This window comes from Oncorhynchus masou, chromosome 29 (assembly GCF_036934945.1).
Source record: "Oncorhynchus masou masou isolate Uvic2021 chromosome 29, UVic_Omas_1.1, whole genome shotgun sequence".
Lineage (NCBI taxonomy): Eukaryota > Metazoa > Chordata > Actinopteri > Salmoniformes > Salmonidae > Oncorhynchus > Oncorhynchus masou.
The window spans coordinates 11,128,672-11,146,357 of NC_088240.1; the positions used below are offsets into that span (position 1 = coordinate 11,128,672).

At 43.1% G+C, this 17,686-nt stretch overlaps 1 long non-coding RNA gene across 1 annotated transcript; it reads left to right on the plus strand.

The window, feature by feature from the left end:
• Positions 1–12,051: 12,051 nt before the first annotated feature.
• Positions 12,052–12,799, plus strand: LOC135521108 (uncharacterized). Its single transcript, XR_010452491.1, has 3 exons — positions 12,052–12,238; positions 12,344–12,453; positions 12,564–12,799. It is a non-coding gene; the product is annotated as an uncharacterized LOC135521108 (long non-coding RNA).
• Positions 12,800–17,686: the final 4,887 nt, after the last annotated feature.

The window sequence follows — 17,686 nt, forward strand, 5'->3', positions numbered from 1 at the left end:
CTCCGCCTGATATAGAGGTCTTGGGCGGCAGAAAACTTGGTCACAGTGATGTACTGGGCCATACGCACTACCCTCTGTAATGCCTACCACTGATGTGTCATCATCAAACTTGATGACGGTGTTGGAGTCGTGCCTAGCCATGCAGTCATGAGTGAACAGGGAGTACAGGAGGGGAATGAGCACACACCTCTGAGGGGCCCCCGTGTTGAGGATCAGCGTGGCGGATGTGTTGTTCCCTACCCTTACCACCTGGGGGCGGTCCATCAGGAAGTCCAGGATCCAGTTGCAGAGGGAAGAGTTTAATCCCAGGGTCCTGGCTCTAATCACTTCGGGCCGTGCACACCTCCAAATCAATCATCAAGTTTGCAGACGATACAACAGTAGCAGGCTTGATTACCAACAACGACGAGACATCCTACAGGCAGGAGGTGAGGGCACTCGGAGTGTGGTGTCAGCCAAACAACCTCTCACTAAAAGTCAACAAAACAAAGGAGATGATTGTGGACTTCAGGAAACAGCAGAGGGAGCGCCCCCCTATCCACATCGATGGAGCAGTGGAGAAGGTGGAAAGTGTTAAGTTCCTCGGCGTACACATCACAGACAAACTGAAATTGTCCACCCACACAGTGTGGTGAAGAAGGCTCAACTGCGCCTCTTCAACCTCATGAGGCTGACGATATGTGCCATGTCACCTAAAACTCTCGCAAACTTTTACAGATGCACAATTGAGAGCATCCTGTCGGGCTGCATCATCGCCTGGTATGGAAATTGCACCGCCCACAACCGCAGGGCTCTCCAGAGGGCGGTGCTGTTTGCACAACACATCACCGGGGGCAAACTATTGCCCTCAATGACACCTACAGCACCCGATGTCACAGGAAGGCCAAAAAGATCATCAATGACATCAACCACCCGAGCCACTGCCTATTCACCTAGCTACCCTCCAGAAGGCGGTGCATCGAGAGACTGAAAAACAGCTTCTATCTCAAGACTGTCAAAGAGCCATTGCTAAAACAAAAAGGCTGCTGCCAACATACAGACTTGAAATCATTGGCCGCTTTAAAAAATGGATCACTAGTCACTAGTCACTTTACTAATGCAACTTTAATAATGTTTACATATCTTGCATTACTCATCTCATATCTATAAACTGCATTTCATACCATCTATTGCATCTTGCCTATGTCGCTCTGTCATTGCTCAAACATATATTTATTTATATGTATATATTATTATTCCATCCCTTTACTTAGATGTGTGTGTATTAGGTAGTTGTTGTGGAACTGTTAGATTACATTTTAGATATTACTACACTGTCAGAACTAGAAGCTCAAGCACTTCGCTACACTTGCAATAACATCTACTAACCATGTGTATGTGACCAATAAATTTGATTTGATTTGGAAAATTGTAAATCACTAAACAAAACAACAACCCGAAGAGGTATCTATCCATGTCTGGGTAAACCACTTCTCCATTTGTTTTGGCCTTATAACAATGAAAACAGCAAAATCATATACATGATCAAATACAAATCTTAGAATCAACTATTAAAGACTACCAGAACCCACTGGATTCTCCAATTACATTGAATGAACTGCAGGACAAAATACAAACCCTCCTACCCAAAAAGTCCTGTCTGGTTGACGGTATCTTCAATTATATACAGGGCACAAAAATATACAGAGCACAAATTCCCATTGGCTATACTTAAACTCTGTAACATCATCCTCAGCTCTGGCATCTTCCCCAGTATTTGCAACCAAGGACTGATCACCCGAATCCAAAAAGTGGACACAAATTTCCCCCCAATAACTGTCGCTGGGGTAGAATTGGGGTCAACAGCAACCTTGGGAAAATCCTCTGCATTATTATTAACAGTAGACTTGAACATTTCCTCAGTGAAAACAATGTACTGAGAAAATGGCAAATTGGCTTTTTACCAAATGACCATATGACAGACCATGTATTCACCCTGCACACCCTAATTGACAAACAAACCAAAACAAAGGTAACGTCTTCTCATGCTTTGTTGATTTCAAAACAGCTTTGGACTCAATTTCGCATGAGGGTCTGCAATACAAATAGCAGGAAAAACACAAGACATTATAAAATCCAAACAACAAGTGTGCGGTTAAAATTGCTAACTTGCTCCTTCTATGTTGTTCTCTGGCTGTTGCGAAGCAAGTCCGTCTTTGCCTTTTCTATTTCATAACACTGCCTGACATGCTTCTCCAATGTCCTTTTAGTATATGCATCCTCCTTGAAGAGTGACTGCATGTCCTGAAAAGAACACTCACAGTGTCTGCCCTTACTGTAGACAAAGCCCACACCCTCTCTGAACCCTGGAGTTCATGTTGTAAAAGGGTGTCTCCGCAGAGAGAGATCATAGCACCATATATTGTCTTCTCTCCGTTAATAGTTAGCATTTTAACCCCACTGTACAATGCATCAGTATCTTCCTTGATTCTATTCAATATTACCTCTATACCAGATTGACGGAGGTCTGCTGATCTAGCCATGGCAGGTAGCCTGACAGCAGCCAGTCTAGACCTGTATTTTGGATGTATATGTCCTAGGGTGTAGTACACCATTGACAATTTTTTCTTTTGATGCAAAGGATCCTAGTGGATTACAGATCTCTATTTCATCCGTGTACAGAACAATCTGCAATGCCTTTGGTTTCTCTGAAAATAAGGGATGTGATTTTAGAAGTGCAACATCAACAATGTCATGAAAAAACCCATCCCTGCGCATCTGGGGTCCCTTTTCAACCGTAGACAAAAATTCTTCAGTGTGATAAGAACTGTTCTAGACTTTTGACTAATGGTACATAATGAAATCATTTGTCTTTGATGAAAATGACATTTTATCCTCCACAGTTCATCCTGCATATGGTTCATCCTGCATATGATTCATCCTGCATATGGTTCATCCTGCATATGGTTCATCCTGCATATGATTCATCCTGCATATGGTTCATCCTGCATATGATTCATCCTGCATATGGTTCATCCTGCATATGTTACATCCTGCATATGGTTCATCCTGCATATGGTTCATCCTGCATATGGTTCGTCCTGCATATGATTCATCCTGCATATGTTACATCCTGCATATGGTTCATCCTGCATATGGTTCATCCTGCATATGGTTCATCCTGCATATGGTTCATCCTGCATATGGTTCATCCTGCATATGGTTCATCCTGCATATGTTACATCCTGCATATGGTTCATCCTGCATATGATTCATCCTGCATATGGTTCATCCTGCATATGTTATTCATCATCCTGCATATGATTCATCCTGCATATGGTTCATCCTGCATATGTTACATCCTGCATATGGTTCATCCTGCATATGGTTCATCCTGCATATGGTTCGTCCTGCATATGATTCATCCTGCATATGTTACATCCTGCATATGGTTCATCCTGCATATGGTTCATCCTGCATATGGTTCATCCTGCATATGGTTCATCCTGCATATGTTACATCCTGCATATGGTTCATCCTGCATATGTTACATCCTGCATATGGTTCATCCTGCATATGTTACATCCTGCATATGGTTCATCCTGCATATGTTACATCCTGCATATGGTTCATCCTGCATATGTTACAGCCTGCATATGGTTCATCCTGCATATGGTACATCCTGTATATGGTTCATCCTGCATATGGTTCGTCCTGCATATGGTTCATCCTGCATATGGTTCATCCTGCATATGGTTCATCCTGCATATGGTTCATCCTGCATATGTTACATCCTGCATATGGTTCATCCTGCATATGGTTCATCCTGCATATGGTTCATCCCGCATATGTTACATCCTGCATATGTTACATCCTGCATATGGTACATCCTGCATATGGTTCATCCTGCATATGGTACATCCTGCATATGGTTCATCCTGCATATGGTTCATCCTGCATATGGTTCATCCTGCATATGGTTCATCCTGCATATGGTTCATCCCGCATATGTTACATCCTGCATATGTTACATCCTGCATATGTTACATCCTGCATATGGTTCATCCTGCATATGGTTCATCCTACATATGGTTCATCCTGCATACGTTACATCCTGCATATGGTACATCCTGCATATGGTTCATCCTGCATATGTTACATCCTGCATATGGTTCATCCTGCATATGTTACATCCTGCATATGGTTCATCCTGCATATGGTTCATCCTGCATATGGTTCATCCTGCATATGTTACATCCTGCATATGGTTCATCCTGCATATGTTACATCCTGCATATGGTTCATCCTGCATACGTTACATCCTGCATATGGTACATCCTGCATATGGTTCATCCTGCATATGTTACATCCTGCATATGGTTCATCCTGCATATGTTACATCCTGCATATGTTACATCCTGCATATGGTTCATCCTGCATATGTTACATCCTGCATATGGTTCATCCTGCATATGTTACATCCTGCATATGGTTCATCCTGCATATGGTTCATCCTGCATATGGTTCATCCTGCATATGTTACATCCTGCATATGGTTCATCCTGCATATGGTTCATCCTGCATATGTTACATCCTGCATATGGTTCATCCTGCATACGTTACATCCTGCATATGGTACATCCTGCATATGGTTCATCCTGCATATGTTACATCCTGCATATGGTTCATCCTGCATATGTTACATCCTGCATATGTTACATCCTGCATATGGTTCATCCTGCATATGGTTCATCCTGCATATGTTACATCCTGCATATGGTTCATCCTGCATATGGTTCATCCTGCATATGGTTCATCCTGCATATGTTACATCCTGCATATGGTTCATCCTGCATATGTTACATCCTGCATATGTTACATCCTGCATATGTTACATCCTGCATATGTTACATCCTGCATATGTTACATCCTGCATATGTTACATCCTGCATATGTTACATCCTGCGTATGGTTCATCCTGCATATAGTTCATCCTGCATATGGTTCATCCTGCATATGTTACATCCTGCATATGGTTCATCCTGCATATGGTTCATCCTGCATATGGTTCATCCTGCATATGTTACATCCTGCATATGTTACATCCTGCATATGTTACATCCTGCATATGTTACATCCTGCATATGTTACATCCTGCATATGTTACATCCTGCATATGGTTCGTCCTGCATATGTTACATCCTGCATATGTTACATCCTGCATATGGTTCGTCCTGCATATGTTACATCCTGCATATGGTTCATCCTGCATATGGTTCATCCTGCATATGGTTCATCCTGCATATGGTTCATCCCGCATATGTTACATCCTGCATATGTTACATCCTGCATATGTTACATCCTGCATATGGTTCGTCCTGCATATGGTTCATCCTGCATATGGTTCATCCTGCATATGGTTCAGCCTGCATATGGTTCATCCTGCATATGGTTCATCCTGCATATAGTTCATCCTGCATATGGTTCATCCTGCATATGGTTCATCCTGCATATGGTTCGTCCTGCATATGGTTCATCCTGCATATGATTCATCCTGCATATGTTACATCCTGCATATGTTACATCCTGCATATGTTACATCCTGCATATGTTACATCCTGCATATGGTTCATCCTGCATATAGTTCATCCTGCATATAGTTCATCCTGCATATGTTACATCCTGCATATGTTACATCCTGCATATGTTACATCCTGCATATGGTTCATCCTGCATATAGTTCATCCTGCATATGGTTCATCCTGCATATGGTTCGTCCTGCATATGGTTCATCCTGCATATGTTACATCCTGCATATGGTTCATCCTGCATATGTTACATCCTGCATATAGTTCATCCTGCATATGGTTCATCCTGCATATGTTACATCCTGCATATGGTTCATCCTGCATATGTTACATCCTGCATATAGTTCATCCTGCATATGGTTCATCCTGCATATAGTTCATCCTGCATATGGTTCATCCTGCATATGGTTCGTCCTGCATATGGTTCATCCTGCATATGTTACATCCTGCATATGGTTCATCCTGCATATGTTACATCCTGCATATAGTTCATCCTGCATATGGTTCATCCTGCATATAGTTCATCCTGCATATGGTTCATCCTGCATATGGTTCATCCTGCATATGTTACATCCTGCATATAGTTCATCCTGCATATAGTTCATCCTGCATATGTTACATCCTGCATATAGTTCATCCTGCATATGGTTCATCCTGCATATGGTTCATCCTGCATATGGTTCATCCTGCATATGGTTCATCCTGCATATGGTTCATCCTGCATATGGTTCATCCTGCATATGGTTCCAGCAATGTGAATTTCCTCTGCGTCCAAACAGCTAAACTGCATCTTAATTACACTGTCCAGTCTAAATGTTGTTGCAACGCCAGCAGAAGGCTCAATGAAATTGTCAAAGATATCCATTGCATCTTTTTCAAGATGACCTGATGTGCTTCCTGAATGCTTCCTGAGGTTGTTCAATTGTCATGAATGATATTGCTGTACCCCAGCAACAATGTCATTCACGCCTTTCTGAAAATGACAGAGAGAGCGAGAGAGCGAGAGAAAGGTGGGGATGTCATCAATCATGGAGGTTGGAACACACCATCATGTTTACCTATGATATTCAGATTTTACTTATGACATATTCATTAACATAAGGACATAAGGGATCAACAATAGTAAGGTGGACAACCTAGCACTAAGAATGAACTCAACCATCACTAAAGCACCACAAAATGCTCTGCATAATGAAATTAACCAAATGCTGTGCTCTGTTCAGAAAAAGCATCTTACCTGTGAGAGACAATACTTGGCTCTGGCATGTATCACAAAAGCAGTGGCATGTGTTGTCATATCCTAAACCAAAGTTGACATTGAGTGTACAGTCGTGGCCAAAAGTTTTGAGAACGACACAAATATACATTTTCACAAAGTCTGCTGTCTCAATATGTATGATGCGGATTTGCATATACTGCAGAATGTTATGAAGAGTGATCAGATTAATGGCAAAGTCCTTGTCTTCGTCAACAGTCACACCTGTGTTAACGAGATCTGACATGGTGTCAGCTGGTCCTTATGTGGCAGGGCTGAAATGCAGTGAAAATGTTTTTGGGGGGATTCAGTTCATTTTCAGTTTCAGTTTTTTGGGGATTCAGTTCATGAACAAAATTGCTAAGTACCCTGGCAACTTTATTTTCAAATAGCACTTAGCAAAAAATGTAGCTACTTTTAAAAATGTATTTGGAACTTTTAGCAACTTTTGAAAAGTGACTCAAATGCTAAAATGCATTTTCCCTCCAAATGACGTTCGACGAGACAAACCAAATTAATATAGTTGGTCACAAATGTTTGATCTTGAACAGAACTTACAACATCAATCAACATGTCTCAATCAAAATTGAGAGTGGGAGTCTGTACCTCATTTAAAGGGTGGCTGAAGCCAGAAATTGGGGAAGATTGTTGGGCATCCTGTGTATACTGCAAATCAGATATACTTTCAAAAATGTATGACATCAAAAAACATTGTTTTTACAACAAAGCATATAAATAAATCAAAACCGTACAACCCCACAACGCAGTCTACATTACCACAGTTGGTTAAGAAAGTGGATAACTGCAAAAGAGCAGAAGCTACCATGGTCTAGCGTTGTTCGTTGCTAGCATGCGACCATTTACGTATGGCTTGCAAAGCTGCCTTTTCAGATTCTGTGGCAGCAACAAACTTCCAAATGCACCGCACCAAGTGCACAGAAATGGTTAAGGGAGTACTTGTTCCTTATTTTCTCAAAAGACTAACATCAGATGTGGGGGATGAGAAGTTCAGTCTCCTTTTGGATGAGTCCACTGATGTCAGTGTCTCAAAATGCCTGGGTGATTCGATATTTCAGTGCTAAAAAAGAACCGTTGTGTCCACATTTCTTGGTCTGGTTGAATTGGAGGGGGGTGATGCCAGATCAATAGTAAAGGCGGTAGTTGAGTTTCTTTAGAAGTGTAACCTTAAAAAAGAGCATCTTCAGGGTATTGGCACTGACAATGTGTCTGTGATGACTGAGGTGCACAAGATTTTAAAGGAAGAATGTGCATTGCCCAATTTGGTATTCATCCTCTGTGTGTGCCAGTCTTTACAATTGGCTGTCAGTACAGCATCCAAAGAAACCATCCCTAGGAGTGTTGATCAGGGAAACTTAATCAGGGAAACCTACAACCGGTTTTCCATTTCCCCAAAACGACACGAGGAGTACAAAGCAGTGTATGCCACCATTAATTGTGGCCAAAAACCCCTGCAGATCACCAAAGTGTGTGCCACACATTGGCTATCGATTGAGCCTGCGATAACTCATATATTGAGCCAGTGGGAAGAACTGAAACTCCACCTTGAGTTGACCAAGGCCAGTGAGCATTGCTACATGGTGGATGTGCTCCACGCCATGTACATGGACAAGACCAACTATGTCTACCTGACATTCTGGAAATCAATCCTGTCCGATGTACAAATTGCAGTGAAGTCATTTGAGGGAGAGCAAACAGATCCTGTCAAGCTTTTGGACAATCTGGTACATCTCTTAACATCAATTTGCAGCAGAGTAGTCAACCCTATGGCAAAAATTGATGTCCTGAAGGATGCCATTGATGGACATCTCAGTCCATCACCATACCTTGAGTACCTTTTCGAGAGCACGGTGTACCAACTCAGTCTTGCCGCAAGAGGACAAAAAGGTCATTCAGAGGCAGTGCATCAACTACATTGTTGCTTTACGCAAGGAGCTGCAAGCAAGGCCCCCAGACAACCTAGAAGCCTTGTGACACATGGCCTTGTTCAGTGTTATGGAAACTCTAAAGCACAATAAAGGCAGCACTGAAATTATTAAAGTAGTGGAGCTACTTGGGTACAAGCCCCAAACAATTGATGAAATTGTTTCCCAATGGAGAAACATCCATCTGTTTAGGTGGGACTCAACTGAAAATACAGTCCAGTTTTGGAATGAAGGCAATAACTATACTGACTCTTCTGGGTCAAATCCATTTGAAGAACTGTGCAAAGCTACACTCGCTGCCCTCTCCTTGCCACACTCAAATGTAGAGGATGAACGGCTGTTCAGCCAAATGAGTGTGGTCAAGTCAAAGTTAAGAAATAGAATGTCACTGCACACTCTGAACTCCATATGTTACCCTTTTGGTTGCGTTACCCTGGCCTTTGGTTATTTACTCCTGGTGCGGTATGGAGTGAAGCTGGCTGGTGATACCTGTTACCAGCATAAACTACCAAGTGAAGTTCTGCAGCTGTTTGCAGCGATCGGTTAGCTGCTCAGATTGCAGATGTTTGAAGTTGGTGAGGTAGATAAAAGTCTCCAACTTCAGCGATTTTTGCAATTTGTTCCAGTCACAGGCAGCAGAGAACTGGAATGAAAGGCGGCCAAATGAGGTGTTGGCTTTAGGGATGATCAGTGAGATACACCTGCTGGAGCGCGTGCTACGGGTGGGTGTTGCCACATATCAACCGCAGTATTAAAAGGTAATGTTCATTTGTTTATACCTGTCTACCTTTCTCCTTAGCAAGCTAACGTTAGCTAACATTCATTTGAATTGGAAAGTTGGCAAACCAAGTTAGCATGATAATTTTTACTAGGTTAACGTTGACTGTTAGCAGTTAATAACTGCACGAACAGCCATTCGTTGAAAACACTTGAACTTTGGTTCGATTGATAGTGCTTTATTGTCAGAAATAGTGTTAATGAGGTGTAAATGTGCCCTAATGACTGACACCGTCGATTATTTAGCTTTGCTGTCTTTGGCACCCTTTCTATTGACAATAGAAAATAAATAGAAATGGCGCCAAAGACGGCAAAGCTAAATTATCGATATGGTGTCAGTCATTGTCTACAATCTTAGATCGGCAAGCAGAGATTAACGTAACTAGGACTTTCAATATGGGCGACAATTTAGCGTTAACGTTAGTTTCATTAGCTTTGGTTTAAAGTAGTTAACGTCAACGTTAATGATATACTGGTAGTCTAATTTTGTTAGCTAACATTAGCTAGCTTGGTAAATCATTCCTGCATTGACTGGAAAGGGAAGACATTATGCTAATTTCTAATAACCTATAGCAACCTGACACTTTTAGCGTCTCTTAACTATGATTTAGTTACTAATTACTTAACTATTTACCATGTGGTTAAATGTGTTTTTCAGCTGCTAATATAAGCACAGACATGCTGTCCAGCCTCTCTAAGGAGGGTTCACTTGATCTCTTTCTCGGGCCAGAGCACTTCTTCAGAAGGAGAACCATTTGGAGACTTACTCATGGTGAAAATTAGGTAATGTTGGAGTTTGACATTTGGGAAGCATTTAATCTAACCATGCAGACAGTGTTTCCTGTTATCAAAGTAGCATTTCCTGGCCATCATTACAGTACATGTATCTAAAGATGTAGTTGTTTTGGTATTTGCTGTCTGGTTGTTGTTACAGTGTAGTGTTCTTCTTCATTTATAATTACCATTGAATAAATGTATGTCTTATACAGGGTGAAGAATCAGACCTGTGTAGACCAGGCACCTCCTCTGGGACCTGTGATTTCAGCTCCACTCCCACTCCCACTCCCACCCCCTTCCACCCTCCCCCCCCACCCCACCCCCACCCCTTCCACTCTCCACCCTCCTGTCCCCTTCACCCACCCCCCACCCCTTCCACTCTCCACCCTCCTGTGCCCTTCACCCCCCCACCCTCCTGTCCCCTTCACCCACCCCCCACCCCTTCCACTCTCCACCCTCCTGTCCCCTTCACCCCCCACCCCTCTCCAAACCCAAGGGACCAACATGGTGCCACCAGAACCATACAGCTTGTCAGCCCACAGTATGTCTTAGACACAGACACAGAGTTGGAGCAATCAAGAAGCACCTTTTTTGAAAAACAGCATGATGGACAAGGAGACTATATCCTTTCCAAAGATCTTCACTGTCGATTAATCAGGAATACAGTAACAAGCATGATTTCCATTAAGAGAGCAGCAGGGGATGACTTCCAGTATCCATGCAGCCATGACCTCACTGTAATAGCGAAGCGTCTCATAGATGACTACCCAATGCTGCGGGACAGATCTACAACCAGTGGAGCTGAGTGGGTATGTCACTACTCAGGTATTCCACACGTTTCCAAACGCAGCACTGTTTGGGGGGGTAGTACCAGCGGAAACATTGGTATTAATTTCAGTCTACATTTTCAAATGTTAATTGACCGGGTTTGTTTTGTTTTCTGGCATCAGAAACTACTGAGAGCCTACAGAACCAGTCGAGACATTATACAACTCTACAGGAGATGTCCAAAACCAAGGCCAGATGTATTCATTTTAAGTCGGCCTATGCTTCCTTAGCCTGGTTAACACCAGACCGAATCTCAAATGAGATACGGTGTGGGAACTGAGCAGCATCAGAAGCCATAGCAGGGACAGGGGTAAACTACTTCGGGCAAATGTAAAACAGTGAGCTCGCGAGAATTTGGTCTGGTAGTAACCAGGCTAATGCTTCCTATGCCTCCAGCTAAATAGACAGACAGAGTCATACACTGTGTGTCTGTCTATCTGTGTGTGGGTGTGTGTCTGTGTGTCTGTCTGTCTATCTGTCTGTCTATCTGTCTGTCTATCTGTCTGTCTATCTGTCTGTCTGTGTGTGTGTCTGTGTGTGTGTCTGTCTGTCGGTCTGTCTGTCTGTCTGTCTGTCTGTCTGTCTGTCTATCTGTCTGTCTGTCTGTGTGTCTGTCTATCTGTCTTTCTCTCTGTCTGTCTGTGTGTCTGTGTCTGTCTGTCTGTCTGTCTCTGTGTCTGTCTCTGTGTCTGTCTATCTGTCTGTCTATCTGTCTGTCTGTGTGTGTGTCTGTGTGTCTGTCTATCTGTCTGTCTGTGTGTGTGTCTGTGTGTGTGTCTGTGTGTGTCTGTGTGTGTCTGTCTGTCTGTCTGTCTGTCTGTCTGTCTGTCTGTCTGTCTATCTGTCTGTCTCTGTGTGTGTGTGTGTCTGTGTGTCTGTCTATCTGTCTGTCTGTGTGTGTGTCTGTGTGTGTGTCTGTGTGTGTGTGTGTGTGTCTGTCTGTCTGTCTGTCTGTCTGTCTGTCTGTCTGTCTGTCTGTCTGTCTGTCTGTCTGTCAGGTTAACTGAAAACCCGCTGGGGGACCTTTTACAACAAGGCACAGTTTTATGGAGCGTTCAAAAAGGTCATGAGGCCACCACTGCTGGACGAAGGTAATTACTGGCTCTGCTGACAGTGGAGAATCGCATGAACGTAGTAATGTTTGTTTAAATAACTGGCTGCTGTAAATCAAATGAGACTATTTTCGGTTTTAACAGTGAAGCACTCGATCGCCATGATGAAGGCTTTGCCAGATATGTTCCCATCACCTGTGGTTCCACCGAAGAAGTTAGGACATGAAAGTGAGGCTGTGCTTCACATGCTTGAGGTAAGAAATGTGTTTGTGTATTGACATTTTTATATTACTTGACCATAACATACAAAGGTTGTGAATTGTTTTTGTGGTCATATTTGTTTTTCTCTTTGTGTTTGTGTCAGTCTGCAGAAGACCCCAACACCTTTCTTCAGGCGAGACCACTCTTCAGCCCTGTCGTGATTGTCTGTGTAACCAACTGCTTACTGGCTATTGGAACCATGTGCTGACCTTTCCAAAAGAGGACATATATGCCAGCGTGATGTGTCTCATGGTGTGTCATTACGCCTTTCACCTCACATATCCTAAGTGCATTGTGACCTCTCGGACACCATCCACGTCTGGGATATGATGGTGCCTCTCGGACACCATCCACGTCTGGGATATGATGGTGCCTCTCGGACACCATCCACGTCCGGGATATGATGGTGCCTCTCGGACACCATCCACGTCCGGGATATGATGGTGCCTCTCGGACACCATCCACGTCATGGATATGATGGTGCCTCTCGGACACCATCCACGTCCGGGATATGATGGTGCCTCTCGGACACCATCCACGTCCGGGATATGATGGTGCCTCTCGGACACCATCCACGTCCGGGATATGATGGTGCCTCTCGGACACCATCCACGTCATGGATATGATGGTGCCTCTCGGACACCATCCACGTCCGGGATATGATGGTGCCTCTCGGACACCATCCACGTCCGGGATATGATGGTGCCTCTCGGACACCATCCACGTCCGGGATATGATGGTGCCTCTCGGACACCATCCACGTCATGGATATGATGGTGCCTTTCGGACACCATCCACGTCTGGGATATGATGGTGCCTCTCGGACACCATCCACGTCATGGATATGATGGTGCCTCTCGGACACCATCCACGTCATGGATATGATGGTGCCTCTTGGACACCATCCACGTCTGGGATATGATGGTGCCTCTCGGACACCATCCACGTCTGGGATATGATGGTGCCTCTCGGACACCATCCACGTCATGGATATGATGGTGCCTCTCGGACACCATCCACGTCTGGGATATGATGGTGCCTCTCGGACACCATCCACGTCCGGGACATGACTTCTTCTAATAAAAAGGCTATGGCCGAATGGAAAAAGTTCTTTACTGACTAGGTTTGCACGATTACATTTTTTACATTTCCGGTCCCGATAACAGAACTGGGTGTAAACGGATCCGATAACCTTTAATAAATAGGCGTTTGTTGTTTATTATAAGAAGGTTTAAAGAAAGCAATGCTACGTTTGTTATCTTGTCATGGGTCTTACATTTTCATTTTCACCTTAACCATCAAGAAATTAGATTAATTCTTTCTTTAAGCAAGCCAATCTCATCTCTAGTAGTAATATAAGTACATTTATCTTAGCACAATATGCTATTTTTCTGTTCTGTTGGTAAATAATTGTACTTATTTTAAGGAATATTTCCCTCATTCTATTGCTTTTTTCCTTTTTTTTTAAAGAGCTGACTTTTTGCAGTGTGTTAATTTGTTTTGTTTATTACACTTTTGTTATTATCTTCTTTACTTGTTTTGGCAATGTAAACATATGTTTTCCCATGACAATAAATGAATTGAGAGAGAGAGAGAGAGAGAGAAAGTGGATGGAGAGAGAGAAAGTGGATGGAGAGAGAGAGAAAGGATAGGGAGAGAGAGAAAGGATAGAAAGAGAGAGATATGGACAGAGAGAGAGAGAGAGAGAGAGAGAGAGAGAGAGAGAGAGAGAGGATGGAGAAAGGATAGAAAGAGAGAGAGATATGGACAGAGAGAGAGAGAGAGAGAGAGAGAGAGAGAGAAAGAGAGAGAGAGAGAGAAAGTGGATGGAGAGAGAGAGAAAGGATAGGGAGAGAGAGAAAGGATAGAAAGAGAGAGCGATATGGACAGAGAGAGAGAGAGATATGGACAGAGAGAGAGAGAGATATGGACAGAGAGAAAGGATAGAAAGAGAGACAGATATGGACAGAGAGAGATGGATAGAGAGAGAGAGAGAGAGAGATGGATAGAGAGAGAAAGTGGATGGAGAGAGAGAGAAAGGATAGAAAGAGAGAGAGATATGGACTGAGAGAGAGATGATAGAGAGAGAGAGAGAGAGAGAGAGAGAGAGAGAGAGAGAGAGAGAGAGAGAGAGAGAGAAAGGATAGAATGAGAGAGAGATATGGACAGAGAGATGGATAGAGAGAGAGAGAGAGACAGAGAGAGAGAGAGAGAGAGAGAGAGAGAGAGAGAGAGAGAGAGAGAGAAAGTGTATGGAGAGAGAGAAAGGATAGAAAGAGAGAGATATGGACAGAGAGAGAGAGAGAGATGAAGAGTGGATGGAGAGAGAGATATGGAGAGAGAGAGAGAGAGAGAGAGAGAGAGAGAGAGAGAGAGAGAGAGAGAGAGAGAGAGAGAGAGAGAGATGAAGAGTGGATAGAGAGAGGGATAGATAGGGAGAGAGACAGAGTTTGGATGGAGAGAGGGCCTCCACATGTGAGTCGTGACAAGTGGATGAGGCATCAGTAGGAGGATCTGACTAGCACTCAGCAGCTTACATAACACACTAGATAGAGCTTTGGTGATTATAGGTGTACAGGTCAACTCTCTCTAACACCTCTGCAAAACCAGTGTGTGTGTGTGTGTGTGTGTGTGTGTGTGTGTGTGTGTGTGTGTGTGTGTGTGTGTGTGTGTGTGTGTGTGTGTGTGTGTGTGTGTGTGTGTGTGTGTGTGTGTGTGTGTGTGTGTGTGTGTGTGTGTATGTTTGTGAGTTCTTGTGTGTTCGTGCGTCTGTGTGTGGTTGAGTGTGTTCATTCAAGAGAGATAGAAAGACAGAGAGTTGTGTGTATTTTGACAGAGTGTGTGGGTGTGCGTAGCACCCCTGAAAAACATTCTATTTTACACCGAATGCTGCAGCAGAAGCGAAATCCTTCATCCACAGTGTTGCGTTTTGCTCGACAAGAACACCCATAACTGTGTGTGCTGAGCAATTTCAAACTCTACCAGCATCAGAATTAGACATTCATCCATGTTTCTGAAACGTCAAATTTCAAAGTTGTTCTAAACGTAACATTGCAAAGTGTTTAAGGTAAATCTTAGGCATTAACTCTGCATTTTAAAGGTTAGGGTTCAAATAAGCCATTCATTCCAAATGCTGTAGATGAAGTATTAACTCAGAAGGGTTAAGGTTTGGGATAGACTGAAATGGAAAATATCAAAAACAACTTTCTATTGCAACCTTTGGAATCAGAGATAGATCCTTATTCCCATCCATCATCCCTGTCCACAACACCCAAACCTACTTGAAGGTAACAGCGCTCATTGTTGCCCCTAGTGGCCGGGTTCCACGTCATCTCCCAACATCCTCAGACATGGATGGACGTCGAATACTGACTTGTATCATGGGTGACCTGACTGTTCAAACCACCAGGCACACTCCAAGCCCAAAATATTTACTTCACACCATTTCTTGTCTCTACTGAGAGCGTATAGTGATGGATAATTAAAAGACAATCAATGTTTATTATGATAAACTTTAGCTACGATGACAGGTGGAAGACTGCCAAAGGTTCAGGATAATTGAAGTTCGAGCGAGGATTATAAGCACACTGTGTATTTGTGTGTGTGTGTATGTGTGTGTGTGTGTGCAAGTGCGTGTATGCGTGTATGTGTCCAGATGGTAAAATGCGAGCAGTACTCAGTTTTGGCCTTCTGTCAGTTCATCCCCCGTACGCCTCATGATTTACCCATGATGCAGCCTGCCTGATCGTCAGTTAGCAGACACACACACGCAAACGCATACACACACACGGACACGTACAAACCTTCTGTCTGGAACACCGACAGCAAATCAAGCACCAAAACCATTTGAAGGCCGAATGCAGTCAGAAACTTGATCTTCCTGTATTTTATATCTATTTCCACACTGTGGTTGGAATAATACTGTGAAGTTGTGAAAATGATGATAATGCCCTTTTAGTGTAAGAGCTGTTTGAAGAGACCAGCTGAAATGTCTGCCTGTTTTGGTGGGATGGAGTTTTGGCCTTCCATGGTGATGTCACAATGCTGTAAATTAGTTAATAGACCAATAAGAAAGAGAATTCCAAACCTCTCTGCCGATAACAGAAAGTTTCCTGTCTTCCCCCTTCCCACTCTGACCAGTCCTAATAAAATTCTTGCTTGAGAAATTGCTCTGTGCTAAGAAGATATTTTTGTTTACTTTTTAACGTTATAATTGAAAACTATCACAGTAAGGTACAGTGCCTTGCGAAAGTATTCGGCCCCCTTGAACTTTGCGACCTTTTGCCACATTTCAGGCTTCAAACATAAAGATATAAAACTGTATTTTTCTGTGAAGAATCAACAACAAGTGGGACACAATCATGAAGTGGAACGACATTTATTGGATATTTCAAACATTTTTAACAAATCAAAAACTGAAAAATTGGGCGTGCAAAATTATTCAGCCCCTTTACTTTCAGTGCAGCAAACTCTCTCCAGAAGTTCAGTGAGGATCTCTGAATGATCCAATGTTGACCTAAATGACTAATGATGATAAATACAATCCACCTGTGTGTAATCAAGTCTCCGTATAAATGCACCTGCACTGTGATAGTCTCAGAGGTCTGTTAAAAGCGCAGAGAGCATCATGAAGAACAAGGAACACACCAGGCAGGTCCGAGATACTGTTGTGAAGAAGTTTAAAGCCGGATTTGGATTCAAAAAGATTTCCCAAGCTTTAAACATCCCAAGGAGCACTGTGCAAGCGATAATATTGAAATGGAAGGAGTATCAGACCACTGCAAATCTACCAAGACCTGGCCGTCCCTCTAAACGTTCAGCTCATACAAGGAGAAGACTGATCAGAGATGCAGCCAAGAGGCCCATGATCACTCTGGATGAACTGCAGAGATCTACAGCTGAGGTGGGAGACTCTGTACATAGGACAACAATCAGTCGTATTTTGCACAAATCTGGCCTTTATGGAAGAGTGGCAAGAAGAAAGCCATTTCTTAAAGATATCCATAAAAAGTGTTGTTTAAAGCTTGCCACAAGCCACCTGGGAGACACACCAAACATGTGGAAGAAGGTGCTCTGGTTAGATGAAACCAAAATTGAACTTTTTGGCAACAATGCAAAACGTTATGTTTGGCGTAAAAGCAACACAGCTCATCACCCTGAACACACCATACCCACTGTCAAACATGGTGGTGGCAGCATCATGGTTTGGGCCTGCTTTTCTTCAGC